The sequence below is a fragment of the Scyliorhinus torazame genome, chromosome 7 (genome assembly GCF_047496885.1).
Source record: "Scyliorhinus torazame isolate Kashiwa2021f chromosome 7, sScyTor2.1, whole genome shotgun sequence".
Classification (NCBI taxonomy): Eukaryota; Metazoa; Chordata; class Chondrichthyes; order Carcharhiniformes; family Scyliorhinidae; genus Scyliorhinus; species Scyliorhinus torazame.
In genome coordinates this window covers 271,454,958-271,477,081 of record NC_092713.1, presented here as the reverse complement: position 1 = coordinate 271,477,081, position 22,124 = coordinate 271,454,958, and the positions used below count along the sequence as shown (strand labels likewise).

The following is a 22,124-nucleotide window of genomic DNA, read 5'->3' as shown; positions in this document are numbered from 1 at the left end:
CCATCCTTCTACGCCCTCCTCCAGGTCATTTATAAAAATGACAAACAGCAGTGGCCCCAAAACAGATCCTTGTGGTACACCACTAGTAACTGGACTCCAGTCTGAACATTTCTCATCAACCACCACCCTTTGTCTTCCAGCTAGCCAATTTCTGATCCAAACTGCTAAATCAACCTGAATCCCATGCCTCCCTATTTTCTGCCTACCGTGGGGAACCTAATCAAACGCTTTACTAAAATCCATATACACCACATCAACTGCTTTACCCTCATCCACCTGTTTGGTCACCTTCTCCAAGAACTCTAAGTTTTGTGAGGTACGACCTACCCTTCACAAAACCGTGTTGACTATCTCTAATCAAAGTATTCCTTTCCAGATGATTATACATCCTATCTCTTATAAACCTTTCCAAGATTTTGCCCACAACCGAAGTAAGGCTCACTGGTCTATAGTTACCAGGGTTGTCTCTACTTCCCTTCTTGAACAAGGGGGACAACATTTTCTATCCTCCAGTCTTCTGGCACTTTTCCTGTAGACAAAGATGACTTGAAGATCAAAGCCAAAGGCTCAGCAATCTCCTCCCTTGCTTCCCAGAGAATCCTAGGATAAATCCCATCCGGCCCAGGGGACTTGTCTATTTTCACACTTTCCAGAATTGCTAACACCTCCTCCTTATGAACCTCAAGCACTTCTAGCCTAGTAGCCTGTATCTCAGTATTCTCCTCGACAACATTGTCTTTTTTCTGTGTGAATACTAATGAACAATATTCATTTAGCACCTCTCCTATCTCTTCGGACTCCACGCACAACTTCCCACAACTGTCCTTGACTGGCCCTACTCTTACTCTAGTCATTCTTTTATTCCTGACATACCTATAGAAAGCTTTAGGGTTATCCTTGATCCTACCTGCCAAAGACTTCTCATGTCCCCTCCTGGGTCCTCTTGGCTCTCTCTTCAGGTCCTTCCTAGCTAACTTGTAACTCTCAAGCGCCCTAACTGAACCTTCATGTCTCTTCTTTACATAAGCCTCCTTTCCTCCTCTTGACAAGTGTTTCGACTGCTTTAGTAAACCACGGTTCCCTTGCTCGACCACTTCCTGCCTGCCTGACAGGTACATACTTATCAAGGACATGCAGTAGCTGTTCCTTGAACAAGCTCCACATTTCCATTGTGCCCATCCCCTGCAGTTTTCCTCTCCATCCGATGCATTCGACGTTTTGCCTCATCGCATCATAATTGCCTTTCCCCCAGATATAACTCTTGCCCTGCGGTATATACCTATCCCTTTCCATCACTCAAGTAAACGTAATCGAATTGTGGTCACTATCACCAAAGTGCTCGCCATCTCCAAATCTAGCACCTGTCCTGGTTCATTACCTCGTACCAAATCCAAAATGGCCTCTCCTCTCGTTGGCCTATCTACATTTCCTATGTACAGGAAATCCTCCTGCACACATTTGACAAAAACGTACCCATCTAAAGTACTCGAACTATAGCGTTTCCAGTCAATATTTAGAAAGTTAACGTCCCCCATAACAACTACCCTGTTGCTTTCGCTCCTATCCAGAAGCATCTTTGCAATCCTTTCCTCTACATGTCTGGAACTTTTCAGAGGCCTATAGAAAACCCCTAACAGGGTGACCTCTCCTGTCCTGTTTCTAGCCTCAGCCCATACTACCTCAGTAGACGAGTCCTCATCAAACGTCCTTTCTGCCACTGTAATACTGTCTTTGACTAACAATGCCACCCCTCCCCCTCGTTTACCACCTTCCCTGAGCTTACTGAAATATCTAAACCCCGGCACCTGCAACAACCATTCCTGTCCCTGCTCTATCTATGTCTCTGAAATGGCCACAACATCGAAGTCCCATGTACCAACCCGTGTTGAGCTCTGATAACTGAATGGCTTGCAAGGCTACTGAGGATAGTTAACTATTGGCTTGTCCAGGTAAGGATAACAGATTTCCTTCCCTGCTGCACATTCGTGAACCTGTTCGGTTTTGTGACCAACAGCCAATAGAGGGGAGGGGGGGTTGGGCTATGACAGAAACGGATACCGGAAAGGGTGGGGCGAGGTAGAGGGACACCAACCAGAATACTGGGAAAGCAAGGCAGAGGAGCGGGGGGGGGGGTGCGATCACAAGAACGACACCAAGAAATGCCCAAATACACCCCGGTATGTTCTGTTACCAGGAGGCAACACGTGGATGTGCCCCTGCACGCCTGTTTTCCCTTTGTTTGCAGGCCATCCTACATTGCCACATTTGTCTTCTTTGTTCTGGCCGTGCCTATATGTGAGCTGTTGTAACCAGCATTCTACTCCAACCCCCCCCCCCCCCCCCCCCCCCCACACGCGCACACACACACCGAGTCCCTCTGCCCTTGCAGTTCCTCTACTCTGTATGTCAGTAGCTTTTATAACAACATTTGCATAGAAGTGAATTCAAATTCTTAACTGGCTGTGCTGCTATTTGAGCATTCATTCTCAGTATTGTTTGTGCTGTTTGGGTGAGGAAGGAACCATCTTTGTACAAATGTTTTGTTCTACACAGGCATGTAAAGCATTTATTGTAAATTGTTCCCATGCGGAGATAATACAGTGTGCCTTACTCAGGAATGTGACATTGGAGGTATCAACTGCAGAAGTTATCAATCGTACTGTAATCACACCAGAAGTTTTTACAAACTATGATTGCCTCCTTTATTGCTAAATAAATTCAGAAAATTATTCCGAAATTATACTAGTTGGCACCAGCTAGTACTCGTTGGCTAGACAATACATTTGGGCTATTTTAGTAAATGAGTGGAAAGTGTAACCCCCAAGTATGTGATGACATGAAAACTAATTTGTTTTGGGAAATGTTGATTTACGTTTTTAGGTAAAGGAGCAGTTTGAGACTGACCATGCAATATTTCCACAGGCTGGGCTGCAATACTTGAGCAATTAATTTTATGGCAATGACTACATTTTAAATTAAAGCACGGTAGCATTGTGGATAGCACAATTGCTTCACAGCTCCAGGGTCCCAGGTTCGATTCCGGCTTGGGTCATTGTCTGTGCGGAGTCTGCACATCCTCCCCATGTGTGTGTGGGTTTCCTCCGGGTGCTCCGGTTTCGTCCCACAGTCCAAAGATGTGCAGGTTAGGTGGATTGGGCAGGATAAATTGCCCTTAGTGTCCAAAATTGCCCTTAGTGTTGGGTGGGATTACTGGGTTATGGGGGTTGAATGGAGGTGTTGGCCTTGGGTAGGGTGTTCCTTCCAACAGCCGGTGCAGACTCGATGGGTTGAATGGCCTCCTTCTGCACTGTAAATTCTATGATAACACAGCCATCAACAACAATGGGAATATAAGCTAGAAGCTATGTGCTGAGGGTGCATGTTTAATTGTGTTTTGGTTATTAACAAATGGGGATGGTGTGACTTAAAGATTATAGAGAATCGTACCAGTAGAAAATAAATTTCGTAAAAATTGCTTCAAACTCCCATTGATGAGTTTTGCCATGAGATATTGCATATAAAGTAGCTATTTAGTTAATTTTCAGTGTAATTATTCAAAATTATAGCAGTATCGTAGTCCATACACCAGTACATGTTGCATAAACTTTTCCAGATTAACAGATAGATTTTATTTTCAAAATAAAATTGACCAATTAATTATGTCACTTATTCTCACACTTGTCTTGAGGTTAAAGTGTGTGTGTGTTTATTCAAGCAACTGGACCTCTGTTGGTTCACCGGACCCTGGTCAGTGGTGCATCGAATTTAATTTTACTTCTGCTATTTTATTTCTCTGTTCTGGCCTGCCTGCCTTGTGATCTGCAGAGGTTGAACCTTTACTGTTTGTGTTAATTGCCATTACCATTTGTCGAAACAGCAGGGGTTCTACAAGGAAAAAAAAAGTGATGGTGACTTGGGCATACAGATCACTGCCTTGGAGCTTTTTTAAGGTTAACATTTTGGCTGGAAAAAGTCACGCACCTAACTTTTTTGCCATAATCTAGGTATAGTTGGAAAAAAGGGCTGGAGCGGAGTGTGGCATCCTGCTTTGGAAAATTTAAATCATAGTCACAGCACATTTGTCTTCCACAGTATATTGATAAGCTGCAGCTGTCAGATAGCAGTTGAAGGCTTAAACTGGTATGTAGGCAGAATTGTCGACTTCAGAGCAATTTGACCAGGTTTTTTTTAAACCAACTGAGGCTGTGAGGTCATTTTCGGCAGGAAATGCACATGCCTTGCTCCTGTTGAGCAGACAGCCAATTTCAATGCTGCCTTTCACATTTGGAGAATAGAAGGGAAAAAGCTATAAAAGAGGAAGCTTTAGTCTGGAAAAGAAACGTTGAGAGACAAACCATGTTTCTAGCCTGAAGCAAGTAACTGGCTGCAAAACAATTTTCCCTAGTTTTGAAGTGGAACTTAAATTTCCAATTTTTTTCAAAAGCAAGGTTTTTTGGGGGGGGGGGGGGGGGGGGGGGGTAGTTTGTTAGCAAACACATCAGAATTATGCAGACTCGATGGAGTACAACAGAAATATCTGTTAACTGACACCTACGGTACAAAGCAGCCAGAGCACAGTTGTTTTCAAGAGGATGATACTTCAATATATGGATTAGGGTTGGCATAAACTAGAAAATACACGGTAAGATCGGCAGTAACTGGTATGTTTTGCTTTTCTTCTCCTAAAACTTTACTTGCTGGGAAATGATCGGTTGCAGTTTGGCAATTTTATTTTGGTGATTCAATTGTAAGCATAAGTTTGTTGTGAATGCTGGTGATGAGATTGAGAGGAAGTTTGCTGAATTTTATAAAAATACATAAACCAGGCACATTTGTTTTAATGGACCTATTGCGAGATCAGAATTCTTTCAAATGGTTAACTGCAGTGTAGTGAGATTGTTATTCATTGTGTAGCGATTTTAACTAAGTGGATTATCTTTATTGTAATTGTCATATTTCTTTGTGAATCCGATACAAATTGTAGGAAGTTGTGTGTGTTGCCGGAATTGCACTAAAAGGAATAATTTGGAACTTGCTTAAGGGTCCATGATTCAAATAAAGTTTAAACATTATGCAGAGCAGTTCCAACTCTTAAAAAACGGAATCTTCGGTTTTAGCTACTACATTCTGCATAGATTTAGTTAATTGACGAACGCTATTTAAGAGAATGTGGGTGAAATTGATCTATACCAGCAACACAAGTTGGCAGCCCATTGTTCAATGTGCCAGTTTTTACTTTCTATTGATTTAGGAAATAGTGGCAAGATTCTTCATTTCAAACCAAATAAAAACAGATTTCCTGTGAGTACATTTGACACATGACTAATTTTTCCCTCAGTGCCTTTAACTTCAGAATCAAATTGGTATTAAATATTAATATTTGAAGGAGTAAAGGAAGTACAATAGCTGTTGATATATTATTACAAAAGGACATCGATCATGAGAGAGAACTATGAACTTTGAAATAAAACCGGGTACTGGTATTTTTGTGAAGCAGTAAGAACCTTGAATTGCCCAGCAGCTATTTCCATTCCACCGGCATAATTTCCATGTGTGCAGGATTTCTGTCGTTCTTTTGTTGAGTTATCATGAAAGAGTGGGGTAGCTTCAAGGAAATACTTGACCACTGTGTTTTCATGTTTTATCTGAAATTTTAGCTAACGCAGTTTAAAAAAAGATTTGTCAAATCTAATATTCATTGCCATTTGTGGGAGAGAATTCCAAACTTCAATCACCTGTTTGCATGTAGAAGTTATTTGTAAATTCACTCTTGCAAGGCCTGCCGCTTGTTTTAGACTCTACAACCAGATGAATTAGTTGCTCTTATCTACTCTATCACCTCTTTGTAATATATTTTCTCAAATCACCCCATAGCTGTCTAAATTCCAGGGAATACAATATCCCTTATTTATATAATCTCTCCTTGAAGTTCAGGTATCATTTGGATAAAGCTGCAATGTGCTCTACGTATATCCTTCAAAAGGTGTGTGACCCAGAACTGCTCACGTGCTCCAGGTATGGTCTAACCATAGCTGTAGTGTAACTCCTACAGCCTCTCTCACCCCCCCCCCCCCCCCCCCCCCGGTGCATTTTAGTGCTCTAAATATGAAGGCCAGCATTCCAGTAGTCTTTTTGATTCTTACTGCACTTCTTCGTGACATTTAAATTATCTGTATACATGGAACCATACATACCCTTTCGCCCCAAATTCTCTTTGAACTTCCACCGTTTCTAGCTTTTCACATTTATAAAGTATTCTGGTCTGTCTTTTTTTATGTCCAAAGTTGATGCCTCACTCTACTGAACAATTTATTTACAACCGATTTGTTTCTTTGCTTAAACTGTAAGTATCTCTTTATCTTTTCCCATCGACAGTGCTTAAATTGTTTTATCATCAGCGAATTTGGATATGTATTTCTCTTAATACATCGGGAATAATTGAGGCTCCAATTTAGATCCTGTGGGCCACCACTAGTCACATCTTACCAATTGGAGTACCGAGCCATTATTCCTGCTCTATCCCTTGCCACTCAGCCAGTTTTCTAACGAAGGAATATGCCTTAATTTCCATGCTTTAACAAATAGTCTCTTATGAGAATTGTTAACAGATGCCATTGTTATGGGCGAGGCTTTTCAGAACCCTAAAATGTATCATGGAGTTCAACCAACCTCTCCCTTTAATGGATTTGTTGCTTTTCTGAGCACACGGCTTTTTCTCTAGGTGTGGGATTATAATTATGGACACGTGTGTTTTTAAACACAAAACACTGTTTATTCCATGAACTCAACTTACAATCTTAAATAAACATTGGATCTCTTAACACCCCTTACTTCAAAGATAACTCAGAAAATATTACAACAGTAAATACTTCCTTAAAATGTTCCTTCAAACTTCCAAGAGACTTAACACCTTTGAACAGTATCACATCAGGTTAAAGGATATATATATTTTCTGTAGAATGGCAGAGATTGTCGCAAACTGGCTTTCTACTTTTAAACTTCTCTCAGCAAAACCAGCCAGGCACTTTTTAGCTGCTCTCAGCAAAACCAAACTGCAAAACTTGCAGCTCTCTGGAAAGACACAGACACTGCTTTTAAACTGAAACTAAAAACCTGCAAAACACAGACTGCAAAATGGCTGAACTGAGCTGAGCTCCTCCCATTCTATGACATCACTGTTTTCTTAAAGGTACATTGCTTAAACATCCAGTTCTTAAAGGCACTCTCGCATGACACCTTCATCAACTTTCGGTGGCAACATGTAGGGAGTAGTCGCACATGGGGTGGCTCCCATCAGGGTACTTAAGTTTAGCCTTTTTTGCACTTTTTTTGTTTTCTTTTCAGCTAAATCTTCACTAGTTCGATGGGATAAGGTTCCTACACAAGAGAATTGCCTAGAAAGTCCAGGACCAGGAAGCCTGCAAATTAAAATGCGTTGACTGATTCAGAAGCGTCTCGAGGCTCTTTGGTTGAGAAAATGGCGGAGGCTGCTAACGCGGCTCTGGCCATTCCATTGACGGCCAAGATGCTTACAGGCACCTTGGCAATGGAATTTCAGAAGCAGCGATGGGCTGTTTCAGATGTCCTCCATAAGTCAATAGACGAGACCCTAGCTCCCATTTGGTCGGGATTGCAGAAGACAAATGAAACGTCAAGGCGTGGCGATACAGGTGTGAGTGGAAGTGGCTTTCTCGAGGCAGAACGATCAGATTGTCTCCTTGGAAGTTGAGATGGGACTGATGGCTGGTGTTAATCAAGTACTGAGGGCCAAGGTGGATGAACTGGAGAATTGCTCCAGGAGGCAGAATCTTAGAATTGTGGTGTTGCCAGCGGGAATTGAAATGGATTGATCTCCCCTCCCTAGCTGGATCGAGCCCCCGGGTCACTCAAGCAGAAACCGCGTCCTATCGAACCACCATGGGCAATTATAGTGAGGTTCCATAGATTTCCGGAGAAGGAGAGTGTCCTGATATGGGTGAAGGATTGTCGGGGCTACAATTGGGCGGTCCATGAAATCCGGCACTATTTGGATGTGGGCGCGGATCTGGCTAAAATGCGGGCGACTTTTAACAAGGCCAAGGCCGCGTTGTATAAGAGTAGAGTTCAATTTGGGGTGGCATACTCTGCACATCTCAGAGTGAGTTTTGATACGAAGGGCTGTTATTTTGACGTGCTGGAGGAGGCAGATGCATTTGTTAGAAGCATGGGCTGGGGACGAGTTAATCATAATTTTCATGAAGTCTTTGTATGTTTGGGGAGGGAAAGTGATTATAGGTATTTGTTTGGATTCCTTGTGCAAGCTTGTATTTTTTTGTTCTTGTGTGGAACTGGTATTTTTTTCTTTGATTCTTAAAGTTAGATTTCGGTGGGACGCTGGTGGTTTTGGCTATTCATTTGTCATTTGTCTTTACTCTAGGCAGCAGCTGCCCTGGTAGCGGAAGAGTTAGCTAACCAGAATGGAGTGGTGGGCATAACTGCGGCTCATTATTGTAGTTTTAAATAATGAGCTTAGTGTTTTTGATTTGTTTGGGGTTAGGGGTAGTTGAGTTATGGGATTGGGGTCTCTGTTTCGCCTTTTGTTGATTGATTGTTTATTTGGGTGTGATATTGTGGGGAGGTAGGTATGGGGGGTAGGGATAGTTTTCTGATGGTGACTGCAGTTTTTTCTTTGTTTTGCCTCGATGGAAGATTTGGCAGCCATCTTGGGTGAGCCCAATGCTATACTCTTTAAGTAGTTGCTAGTTACTGGATTACCCCGTTTGGTGGAAATGACTGACTCAGGGTTGGGGAGGGGGGGGGAGCGAGAGAGAGATTGAACGGCCCAGTGAAAAGGTGGAGGATACTTGCTCAACTGAACAGTTTGAATATTGATGTGGTGTTTCTGAGGGAGACTTATGTGCAGGTCAGGGACCAGACAAGGTTACGGAAGGGGTGGGTGAGACAGATATTCCACTCTGGTTTCGATGTTAGGTCCCCGGGCAGCAGTTTTGATTAATAAAAGGGTCTTTTGGCGGGCACGTTGGTGGTTCTAGTTAATGTATATGTGCCAAATTGGGATGATACACCTTTGATTAACAAGCTACTAGTTTCTCTTTCTGACTTTGACCGATCTAGACATATTGGCTTTTATAGAGCAGAGGGGGAGGCAGAACCGTGGCTTTTTTTGCTTTTTTCCCTCCATGTCCACCAGGTTTATTCTCGGATTGACTTCTTTATGGTGGGTCGGTCTCACCTTCCTGCGGGGAAGAGGGTGGGGTACGCGGCAATTGTAATCTCAAACCATGTCCCACATTTTGTGGATTTGGTATTAGAGCTAGGTCCCTCTCAATGCTCACCTTGGAGATGTGCTGCAGTGTTGTTGGCAGACATAGGATTTTGTGAGCGCATATCTTCTGCCATTGGAGAGTACATTATGTTTATTAAGAGAGATTCTATCTCACCTTCTACATTGTTGGAGATCCTTAAGGTGGTCATTAGGGGGGAGATAAAGAAATAGAGGCAGGGGCTGGTGGATTTCATCCTTGAAGTGGATCATCAGTACTCGCTTTCCCCCAACATTGGAGTTGCTGGCCAATAGGAAGAATTTACAGCCGCAATTTGAGTTACTCTTAATGGGAAAGGCAGCGAGCCAGCTGTGACGCTTGAAGGGAACGTTCTATGAACACGAGGAGGAAACCAGTCACTCTTTAGCCCACCAGCTGAGGCAGCGGCTGTTTGGTTTCTACCCCATTGAAGGTTAACATTGTGTTTGAAGCCTTTTATCGGTCTCTATAGATCGGAGCCCCTGGAGGAGAGTTCACCAATGATGCAGTTTTTGGATGAATTATCCTTCCCGGTGGTGGAGGGGGAAAGAAGGGAAGAGTTGAAAACCCTGTTGAGCCCAGAGGAGATTATGAAACGTATTGGTGCAATACACTCGGGTAAAGCTCAGGCCCATATGGGTTCTCCATCGAGTTCTGAAGAAGGACAAGGGCCTTACAGAATCTGGCTACAAGGTGATGGCATGTAAAATCGTCTGCTCCAATACACCCCTCCCTGATGAGCTCAATGCACTCTATGCACGCTTTGAACAAGAGGTCAGCGAGAGCAAGCCCTCCACCCCAGAAGCCTCGGATGAACTTGTATCTGAAATCACCATTGCAGACGTCAGAGTAGCCTTCTCGAAGGTCAACCCACGGAAAGCCACTGGCCCGGATGGGGTACCCGGACGGGCACTCAGGTCTTGCGCGGATCAGCTGGCGGGGGTATTCGCAGACATCTTCAACCTCTCTTTACAACAATCTGAGGCCCCTATCTGCTTCAAGAAGACAACCATCATCCCTGTACCCAAAAAAAGCCAAGCAGCGTGCCTTAATGACTCTCGTCCAGTGGCTCTGACATCCATCATCATGAAGTGCTTCGAAAGGTTAGTCATGGAACAAATAAACTCCAGCCACCCAGATTGACTTGATCCACTAAAGTTCACCTACCGCTGCAACAGGTCCACAGCAGATGCCATCTCCATGGCCCTGCACTCAACCCTGGAACCACCTAGATAACAAAGACACCTATGTCAGACTCCTATTTATCGACTACAACTCAGCCTTCAACACCATCATTCCTACAAAACTCATCTCCAAACTCCGTGGCCTTGGCTTCGGCTCATCCCTCTGCGACTGGATCCTGAACTTTCTAACCCGCAGGTCACAATCAGCAAGGATAGGCAACAGCACCTCCTCCATGATCATCCTCCACATCGGTGCCCCACAAGTGTGTCCTCAGCCCCCTACTATACTCCTTATACACCTATGACTGTGTGGCCAAATTCCCCTCCAACTCGATTTTCAAATTGGCTGATGGCACCACCGTAGTGCGTCGGATTTCAAACAATGACGAGACAAAATACAGGAATGAGATAGAGAGTCTGGTGAACTGGTGCGACAACAATAATCTCTCCCTCAATGTCAACAAAACGAAGGAGATTGTCATCGACTTCAGGAAGCGTAGTGGAGAGCATGCCCCTGTCTACATCAATGGGAACGAAGTAAAAAGGGTCAGGAGTTTCAAGTTTTTAGGTGTACAACAGCCTGTCCTGGTCCTCCCATGCCGACACTATAGTTAAGAAAGCCCATCAACGATTCTACCTTCTCAGAAGACTGAGGAAATTTGGCATGTCAGGTATAACTCTCACCGAGTTTTACAGATGCACTATAGAAAGCATTATTTCTGGTTGTATCTCAGCTTTGTATGGATCCTGCCCTGCCCAAGACCGCAGGAAACTACAAAAGGTCGTGAATGTAGCCCAATCCATCACACAAACCAGCCTCCCATCCATTGACTCTGTCTACGATTCCTGCTGCCTCGGAAAGGCAGCCAGCACAATTAAGGACCCCACGCACCCCGGACATACCCTTCCACCTTCTTCCGTCAGGAAATAGATACCAAAGTTTGAGGTCACGTACCAACCGACTCAAGAACAGCTTCTTCCCTACTGCCATCAGACTTTTGAATGGAATTACCTCGTATTTAGTTGACCTTTTCTCTACACTTTGTCATAACTGTAACTTTATAGAACATTACAACGCAGTACAGGCCCTTCGGCCCTCGATGTTGCGCTGACCTGTGATATTCTGCAGTCTCTCCTTCCTTCCCTATGTATGCATTGTTTGTGTAGCATGCAAGAAACAATACTTTTTACTGCATACTAATACATGTGACAATAATAGACCACATCTTATCGGCCTATCACAGAATCCTTACAGTACAGAAGGAGGCCATTCGTCCCATTGTGTTTGCTCCGGCCCACCCTATCGCAGTAACCCCACCTAACCTTTTTAAGGGGCAATTTAGAATCATTCTAACCACCGAGGAAACCCACGCAGACACTGGGAGAATGTACAAACTCCACACAGTCACCCAAGGCTGGATTTGAACCTTGGCCCCTGACGCTGTGAGGCAGCAGTGCTAACCACTGTGCTGCCTATCTCGTCGTTGAATGCTGATGCTAAATTGCTAGCTGAAGTGCTGGCACTGGAGTTGGAGTCCAGAGGTGATCTTGGAAGAAGAAATAGGTTTGTCAAGGGTCGGCAGCTGTCGGCCATTATCCATCGATTATTAAATACCGTCCTCTTCCCCTCTTCAGTGCCTGAACTCCCGGAGGTGCTTGTTTCAATGGACGCAGAAAAGGAGCTTGGTAAGGTGGGGTGGGGGTTTCTTTTTGAGATTCTTGGGAGCTTTAGCATTGGGCCTAGGTTTATATCTTGGATTCGTCCTCTGTACAGGCCCCCCACCACACGTGTTCGCACAAATGCCTTGAGCTCTGGTCACTTTCAGTTGAATAGGAATATGAGGCCCATTATCTCCGCTTTTGTTTACTTTGGCTATTGAACCTTTGGCCAAAGCGTTAAGCTCTTTCACTGAATGGAAGGGGATAAAGTGGGGATGGGGGAAGCATAGGGTGTCTTTGTATGCAGATGATCTTCTTTGTATCACGGATCCAGTCTCTGTCATGGATGAGATAACAAAGCTACTTAGGAGCTTTGGTTCCTTCTTGGGTTGTAAGTTGAAGCCTTTCCGGTGAATAGATCTAGGAGGGAGCCGATCTGGGGATGTTGCCTTTTCACCTTGCCAGATCTAGCTTTCGGTACCTGGGAATCTGTGTAGCCCATAATTGGGCATCGCCTCATGAATTAAGTTTTGCTCGTCTCCCAAGATTTTTATTTCTTTTTTTCAGTGTCTTTCCAGTTTTCTCCCCAAATCTATCTTTGGTTGAGTCAACAAACTGATAGCTTCTGACATTTGGGTGGGCAAGACCCCAAGGATACGCAAGGTGTATCTTCAGAGAGAGAAAGTCAGGTGGCTTATCTTTACCTAATTTGTTATTTTTAATTACTGGGCAGCTAATATTGAAAAAGTAAGAGGGTGGCCCAAGGAGCCAAATTCCATAGCGGGGGCATATGGAGGCGAGTTCTTATTGTAGTTCTAGCTTGGGGGCTTTGGTAAATGCACAGCCTCAGTTTTACTCCACAGAATCTACCTGTGGAACGATGTCCACTCTTGAGAATATGGAGGCAGTTTAGACAACATTTTAAGCTCTTTGTGCGGTGGGGGAGGGCTGCAGATAATTTAAATAGTTAGAACCATAGAATTCTTACAGTACACGGGAGGCCATTTGGCCTATCGAGTCTGCACCACGCTCTGAAAGAGCACCGTACTAAGCCCACTTGCCTCGCCCGCACTCCATAACCTAACCTGCACATCTTTGGACACTATGGGGCAATTTAGCACGGCTAATTCACCAAACCTGCACATCTTTGGACTCTGGGAAGAAACCGGAGCACCCATAGGAAACCCACGCAGACACTGTGAGGAAGTGCAAACTCCACACAGTTGCCCAAGGACGGAATTGAACCCGGGTCCCTGGCGCTGTGAAGCAACAGTGCTAGCCACCTTGCCACCCCTAATCTGGAGTTCAAAGTGATTTTTCTCTCAGAGTAACTATCGGTAAAACAAGCAGAACTATCTGAAGATAGCGATTTAAATAGCTTCGGTCGGATGGTTCCCAACCCAGTGCAATTAATTGCCGCGTATGGGCAATTACCAGGTACACTCTTAAGTGAGAACTTCCCAGAGGGATTCCCCAGCGCATCATTGGGTGCCCCCGAAATAAATTCTGGTGGAGAGGAAACCCGAGACACTACACGTGTAGTGTCTCCCACCCACCCTCCTCCTCTAACCTAATAATAAGACCCATTGGTGTAAGGTAAGTGCCATATTATATTATATATTATTAGCATTGTGCAGGCCAAGGATTGGAGGTGGAGGAGCAGTCTCTGTCAGCGAGAGAACCTGAGAACATCTCAGAAGGTAAGCAAGTGATTTTTACTTTTATACCTTTTTTCAAATTGTGTGTGTCGGGGGGGACAGAAAAGCTGTGACCTGAGTGGCTGGTTGGGATTCTAACCTAAATTTTTTTGACTATTTGGGAACTAATTAAACATAATAACTTAATTATAATTTAGAGGATATCTAAGCCAGAGATCGGAGGATATTATAGTTAGCTATCGCATTTCTATTAGAAATCTAGTGCTAGGAAACAGATAGTTGACAGTAACTTTGTAATTTAAAAAAAAAAAAAGTATTTATAAAAAAAAAAGACAAATTTTAATTTTAATTAATTGACGCAATGTCAGTTAGAGGGGTGCTGTGCTCTGACTGTGAGATGTGGCAGGTCCGGGAGGCTTCCAGCGTCCTGGATGGCTTCATCTGCAGAAAGTGCACCCAACTGCAGCTCCTCACAGACCGCATGGTTCGGTTGGAGCAGCAATTGGATGCACTTAGGAGCATGCAGGTGGCGGAAAGCGTCATAGATCGCAGTTATGTAAGTGTGGTCACACCCAAGGTGCAGGCAGAGAAATGGGTGACCACCAGAAAGGGCAGGCAGTCAGTGCAGGAATCCCCTGTGGTTGTCCCCCTCTCGAACAGATATACCCCTTTGGATACTGTCGGGGGGGATAGCCTATCAGGGGAAAACAGCAGCAGCCAGAGCAGTGGCACCACGGCTGGCTCTGATGTTCAGAAGGGAGGGTCAAAGCGCAGAAGAGTAATAGTTATAGGGGACTCTATAGTCAGGGGAACAGATAGGCGCTTCTGTGGACGTGAAAGAGACTCCAGGATGGTATGTTGCCTCCCTGGTGCCAGGGTCCAGGATGTCTCCGAACGGGTAGAGGGAATCCTGAAGGGGGAGGGCAAACAGGTAGAGGTCGTTGTACATATTGGTACTAACGACATAGGCAGGAAGAGGCATGAGGTCCTGCAGCAGGAGTTCAGGGAGCTAGGCAGAAAGTTAAAAGACAGGACCTCGAGGGTTGTAATCTCGGGATTACTCCCTGTGCCACGTGCCAGTGAGGCTAGAAATAGGAAGATAGAGCAGACAAACACGTGGCTAAACAGCTGGTGTAGGAGGGAGGGTTTCTGTTATCTGGACCACTGGGAGCTCTTCCGGGGCAGGTGTGACCTGTATAAGATGGACGGGTTGCATCTAAACCGGAGAGGCATAAATATCCTGGCCGCGAGATTTGCTAGTGTCACACGGGAGGGTTTAAACTAGTATGGCAGGGGGGTGGGCACGGGAGCAATAGGTCAGAAGGTGAGAGCGTTGAGGGAGAACTAGGGAATATGGACAGTGTGGCTCTGAGGCAGAGCAGACGGGGAGAAGTTGCTGAACACAGCGGGTCTGGTGGCCTGAAGTGCATATGTTTTAATGCAAGGAGCATTACGGGTAAGGCAGATGAACTTAGAGCTTGGATTACTACTTGGAACTATGATGTTGTTGCCATTACAGAGACCTGGTTGAGGGAAGGGCAGGATTGGCAGCTAAACGTTCCAGGATTTAGATGTTTCAGGCGGGATAGAGGGGGATGTAAAAGGGGAGGCGGAGTTGCGCTACTTGTTCAGGAGAGTATCACAGCTATACAGCGAGAGGACACCTCAGAGGGCAGTGAGGCTATATGGGTAGAGATCAGGAATAAGAAGGGTGCAGTCACAATGTTGGGGGTATACTACAGGCCTCCCAACAGCCAGCGGGAGATAGAGGAGCAGATAGGTAGACAGATTTTGGAAAAGAGTAAAAACAACAGGGTTGTGGTGATGGGAGACTTCAACTTCCCCAATATTGACTGGGACTCACTTAGTGCCAGAGGCTTAGACGGGGCAGAGTTTGTAAGGAGCATCCAGGAGGGCTTCTTAAAACAATATGTAAACAGTCCAACTAGGGAAGAGGCGGTACTGGACCTGGTATTGGGGAATGAGCCCGGCCAGGTGGTAGATGTTTCAGTAGGGGAGCATTTCGGTAACAGTGACCACAATTCAGTAAGTTTTAAAGTACTGGTGGACAAGGATAAGAGTGGTCCGAGGATGAATGTGCTAAATTGGGGGAAGGCTAATTATAACAATATTAGGCGGGAACTGAAGAGCATAGATTGGGGGCGGATGTTTGAGGGCAAATCAACATCTGACATGTGGGAGGCTTTCAAGTGTCAGTTGATAGGAATACAGGACAGGCATGTTCCTGTGAGGAAGAAAGACAAATACGGCAATTTTCGGGAACCTTGGATGACGAATGATATTGTAGGCCTCGTCAAAAAGAAAAAGGAGGCATTTGTCAGGGCTAAAAGGCTGGGAACAGACGAAGCCTGTGTGGCATATAAGGAAAGTAGGAAGGAACTTAAGCAGGGAGTCAGGAGGGCTAGAAGGGGTCATGAAAAGTCATTGGCAAATAGGGTTAAGGAAAATCCCAAGGCTTTTTACACTTACATAAAAAGCAAGAGGGTAGCCAGGGAAAGGGTTGGCCCACTGAAGGATAGGCAAGGGAATCTATGTGTGGAGCCAGAGGAAATGGGCGAGGTACTAAATGAATACTTTGCATCAGTATTCACCAAAGAGAAGGAATTGGTAGATGTTGAGTCTGGAGAAGGGGGTGTAGATAGCCTGGGTCACATTGTGATCCAAAAAGACGAGGTGTTGGGTGTCTTAAAAAATATTAAGGTAGATAAGTCCCCAGGGCCGGATGGGATCTACCCCAGAATACTGAAGGAGGCTGGAGAGGAAATTGCTGAGGCCTTGACAGAAATCTTTGGATCCTCGCTGTCTTCAGGGGATGTCCCGGAGGACTGGAGAATAGCCAATGTTGTTCCTCTGTTTAAGAAGGGTGGCAGGGATAATCCCGGGAACTACAGGCCGGTGAGCCTTACTTCAGTGGTAGGGAAATTACTGGAGAGAATTCTTCGAGACAGGATCTACTCCCATTTGGAAGCAAATGGACGTATTAGTGAGAGGCAGCACGGTTTTGTGAAGGGGAGGTCGTGTCTCACTAACTTGATAGAGTTTTTCGAGGAGGTCACTAAGATGATTGATGCAGGTAGGGCAGTAGATGTTGTCTATATGGACTTCAGTAAGGCCTTTGACAAGGTCCCTCATGGTAGACTAGTACAAAAGGTGAAGTCACACGGGATCAGGGGTGAACTGGCAAGGTGGATACAGAACTGGCTAGGCCATAGAAGGCAGAGGGTAGCAATGGAGGGATGCTTTTCTAATTGGAGGGCTGTGACCAGTGGTGTTCCACAGGGATCAGTGCTGGGACCTTTGCTCTTTGTAGTATATATAAATGATTTGGAGGAAAATGTAACTGGTCTGATTAGTAAGTTTGCAGACGACACAAAGGTTGGTGGAATTGCGGATAGCGATGAGGACTGTCTGAGGATACAGCAGGATTTAGATTGTCTGGAGACTTGGGCGGAGAGATGGCAGATGGAGTTTAACCTGGACAAATGTGAGGTAATGCATTTTGGAAGGGCTAATGCAGGTAGGGAATATACAGTGAATGGTAGAACCCTCAAGAGTATTGAAAGTCAAAGAGATCTAGGAGTACAGGTCCACAGATCACTGAAAGGGGCTACACAGGTGGAGAAGGTAGTCAAGAAGGCATACGGCATGCTTGCCTTCATTGGCCGGGGCATTGAGTATAAGAATTGGCAAGTCATGTTGCAGCTGTATAGAACCTTAGTTAGGCCACACTTGGAGTATAGTGTTCAATTCTGGTCGCCACACTACCAGAAGGATGTGGAGGCTTTAGAGAGGGTGCAGAAGAGATTTACCAGAATGTTGCCTGGTATGGAGGGCATAAGCTATGAGGAGCGATTGAATAAACTCGGTTTGTTCTCACTGGAACGAAGGAGGTTGAGGGGCGACCTGATAGAGGTATACAAAATTATGAGGGGCATAGACAGAGTGGATAGTCAGAGGCTTTTCCCCAGGGTAGAGGGGTCAATTACTAGGGGGCATAGGTTTAAGGTGAGAGGGGCAAAGTTTAGAGTAGATGTACGAGGCAAGTTTTTTACGCAGAGGGTAGTGGGTGCCTGGAACTCACTACCGGAGGAGGTAGTGGAGGCAGGGACGATAGGGACATTTAAGGGGCATCTTGACAAATATATGAATAGGATGGGAATAGAAGGATACGGACCCAGGAAGTGTAGAAGATTGTAGTTTAGTCGGGCAGTATGGTCGGCACGGGCTTGGAGGGCCGAAGGGCCTGTTCCTGTGCTGTACATTTCTTTGTTCTTTGTTCTTTGAAAGTCGCTGCTGGGTAACCAGGAGGTTTTGGGCCATTGTTGCAGAAAACCAAAGAAATCAACTGCCGTTCTGCTGAGAACAGACACAGCTGTGCAAATGGTCTGACCAGAACTTGGTGGGGAGGCGGGTGAGTGGGTTGGGGAAGCTTGAAAAATTTTCTTCCATTATTCGATGGAAACAGTTTACTAGAATGTTGTATCATTTCAAACAATTCAAAAGCTTGTATTGAAATGTATTGGAATTCGATTTAGTAATTAGAGTAGGCCATTCAGTCTCTCGCGTGTTTCATCATTCAATTCGATTATGGGTGGGTTTATATTTTAACTTTATTTAGCTGCCTTTGATCCATATTGTTAACTTTATAGTTCATAGAGTTCATAGAATTTACAGTGCAGAAGGAGGCCATTCAGCCCATCGAGTCCGCACCAGCTCTTGGAAAGGGCACCCTACCTAAGCCACACGTGCACCCTATCCCCGTAACCCAGTAACTCCACCTAACCTTTTTTGGACACTAAGGGAAATTTAGCCAATCCACCTAACCTGCACATCTTTGAACTGTGGGAGAAAACCAGAGTGCCCAGAGGAAATCCACGCTGACACGGGGAGAACGTGCAGATAGTGACCCAAGTCAGGAATCAAACCTGGGATCCTGGAGCTGTGAAGCAACTGTGCTACCGTGCTGCCCATAAAGTGAGAGTCTTGTGGGAGGGGCCCGCAAGACTTCCTTATTCTTGTACTCTAATCTCCTTGCAAAAAGGACAACATGCCATTTGCTTTCCAAACTGCTTGCAGGAGCTGCATGCTAACTTTCAGTGTTCCATTTAGTCTTGCCAAATGTCAACAGTTACAGATTTCACGCCTTTAAAGGGCCCGGCTAATCGTGTGCACAAGTTCTGGTCGTGGCCTAAGCTCGTGGGGTTATGTGTCCCGTTCTTCAGCACCATGTCGGGGGGAGGAGGGGGGGGCGGGGGAGGAGAGAGAGAGAGAGAAGGGGCGGGGGCTTTGTTTTTGTTTTACTGTTTGTCTAAAATCGAAAATTTCAATTAAAATATTTTAAAATAAATAATACTTTTTAAAGGTATGAAATCTGTAACTGTTGACATTTGGCAAGACTAAATGGAACACTGAAAGTTATCATGCAGGTCCTGCAAGCAGTTAGGAACGCAAATGGTATGTTGGCCTTTGTTGCAAGGAGATTAGAGTACAAAAATAAGGAAGTCTTGCTACAGTTGGCTTTGGTGAGTCCACACACTACTTTGCACGGTTTTGGTCTCCATATTTAAGGAAGGATATACTTGCACTGAAGGAGGTGCAGCTAAGGTTCACTAGGTTGGTTTCCGGGATATGAGCGTTCTCTGATGAGATGGTGAGTAAATTGTACTTGTACTCTACTCTGTGTAGTTTTGCAATCCTTTTACTACAGAGTTGTGGATAATCTATCTTTGAACCATGATTGAGTATATTTATGTCTGAGGTGGACAGGTTCTTGCTGTCTTATGGGGACTGGTTGGGAAAGCGAAGTTGAGGCAGAAGATGAATGGCACAACAGTTTCTTGGGCTGTACGGTCTGCTACTGCCTCTATTTCTTATGCATTTATGTTCTTCACTCTAATCTTAAATGTGCTGCCCTGTTCTGGGTTCGCCCAACATAGGAACTAGCTTCTCTGCATCCACTCTTATGAAATCCTTTCATTTTAATCATCGTAGTTAGATCACCACTCTACACCTTCTAAACTTACGGAAATATGAGACAAGGTTATGCAACTTCACTTCCCAATTTAACACTTTAAACCCTTTTATCATTCATCTTAATCTGCACCATGTCCTTTTAATGCCAATATGTAGTCCTCCAGTTGTGTGTGAAACAGGCCGCAAAGCATAATTTTTTCTTTGAATTCCAAATTTCTTGATCAGGGCGGTTTCACTAACCCTCATTAATTTTTGAACTAGCTTTTAATGATTTGTGTTTCATGATAGCCAAATATCTGTACTTTTCTAGTCCCTGGCCATCAGATTAATATTCTGATTTGTCTTTCTTGGATCCAACTTTGATAACTGCTTGCTTACCCACATTGAACTGTGCCTGTCAGGGTAAGGTTTGTTGACTCAATTAATTTTTGTCACTTTGACAATTTCTTCTCCCATCTGCACAACAGGATCTGCCTCCTAATTTAGTGACCCCAGCAAATCAATTTATACAACTCATTGTTCCTTCAGTGAAGTTATTTGATATGTCTTGTTGAAAAACTGACACTGACAACGCCCTGTGGAACGGCGCTTGTCTTGACTCGCCTAATCAATTACGAACCCATGTTACAAGGATAACTTTTAATATTTTCTTTTGCTCATGACCCAGTTGTATTTGTTTCTAATATAGTATTTTTGTAGTTTTACATATTTTTAAGAGAGCCTTTCCATTATGAGAGACTCCATCCCAAATATCTTAGAAGCCGAAATAATTAAAAACAAAAAATGAAATGATATTTTTGATAGTTCAGATGATGGATACAAGTCCTGCGAAATTCATCTTGACCCATTTCTGGGTTGCAAGCAAGTGCATATCAATACATTTCTCTATTATTTTCCAACAATGTGCTTTTAATCTGAATCCTGGATTTGCTGCCTAATCCACCAGTGTGACATTTCAATTCCTCACGTCAATCATATTTGAGTTGGATTTTGAATTTGGAACTAGTATGCAGAGGTTTGTGCTGTTGATGTAGCTGCTGTAGGGGACTGTTAAACAAGGCAGTAACACAGCAATGTGAAAATATCTTAAACCACATAAAATAAATTAAGAACAACTATTTTTGTGTAGAAGGGGAAAGAAAATCTGAGACTGAGCCATAGTGTGCAGCCGTAGAGCACCATCTAGTGATTGACTATTAGAGCATTGTTGGCAGAGACGCGGCATTTTTAAATTTAATTTTATTTATTGTCACATGTATCTCAGTAAAGTGAAAAGTATTTTCTTGCGGCCAAGGAACACCGTAGACAAAAAGAAATAGTAGATTGTTACAGTGAATGCGAAAAAGTACAGAGTACATCGACAAATAGAAATTATTTGCAGTATTGAACAAGGAAAAAATAATGAAGCAAATACGACAGAAGCAAGAGCAGCATAGAGCATCATGAATAGTGTCTTACAGGGAACAGATCAGCCCAAGGGAGAATCGTTGAGGAGTCTGGTAACTATAAGACCATAAGACATAGGAGTGGAAGTAAGGCCATTCGGCCCATCGAGTCCACTCCGCCATTCAATCATGGCTGATTTCAACTCCATTTACCCGCTCTCTCTCCATAGCCCTTAATTCCTTGAGAAATCAAGAATTTATCAACTTCTGTCTTAAAGACACTCAACGTCCCGGCCTCCACCGCCCTCTGTGGCAATGAATTCCACAGACCCACCACTCTCTGGCTGAAGAAATTTCTCCTCATCTCTGTTCTAAAGTGACTCCCTTTTATTCTAAGGCTGTGCCCCCGGGTCCTAGTCTCCCCTGCTAATGGAAACAACTTCCCTCCATCCACCCTATCTAAGCCATTCATTATCTTGTAAGTTTCTATCAGATCTCCCCTCAACCTCCTAAACGCCAATGAATATAATCCCAGGATCCTCAGACGTTCATCGTATGTTAGGCCTACCATTCCTGGGATCATCCGTGTGAATCTCCGCTGGACCCGCTCCAGTGCCAGCATGTCCTTCCTGAGGTGTGGGGCCCAAAATTGCTCACAGTATTCTAAATGGGGCCTAACTAATGCTTTATAAAGCTTCAGAAGTACATCCCTGCTTTTATATTCCAAGCCTCTTGAGATGAATGACAACATTGCATTTGCTTTCTTAATTACGGACTCAACCTGCAAGTTTACCTTTAGAGAATCCTGAACTAGGACTCCCAAGTCCCTTTGCACTTCAGCATTATGAATTTTGTCACCGTTTAGAAAATAGTCCACGCCTCTATTCTTTTTTCCAAAGTGCAAGACCTCGCACTTGCCCACGTTGAATTTCATCAGGCATT

The 22,124-nt window shown here is 44.4% G+C and overlaps 1 protein-coding gene across 8 annotated transcripts in view; it reads left to right on the top strand.

Moving 5' to 3' along the window:
• LOC140427034 (rap guanine nucleotide exchange factor 6-like) overlaps positions 1 to 22,124 on the top strand; it is a 541,878-nt gene that overhangs the window by 110,427 nt on the left and 409,327 nt on the right. Inside the window, exon 1 of one of the 8 annotated variants that reach the window (XM_072512463.1) lies at positions 4,499 to 4,642. The exons of the other annotated variants lie outside the window; for them this stretch is intronic. The gene's annotated coding sequence lies outside the window, so the exon portion shown is untranslated. Of the gene's footprint in view, positions 1 to 4,498; positions 4,643 to 22,124 lie in introns of those variants that run through there. 8 annotated transcript variants of the gene reach the window in all.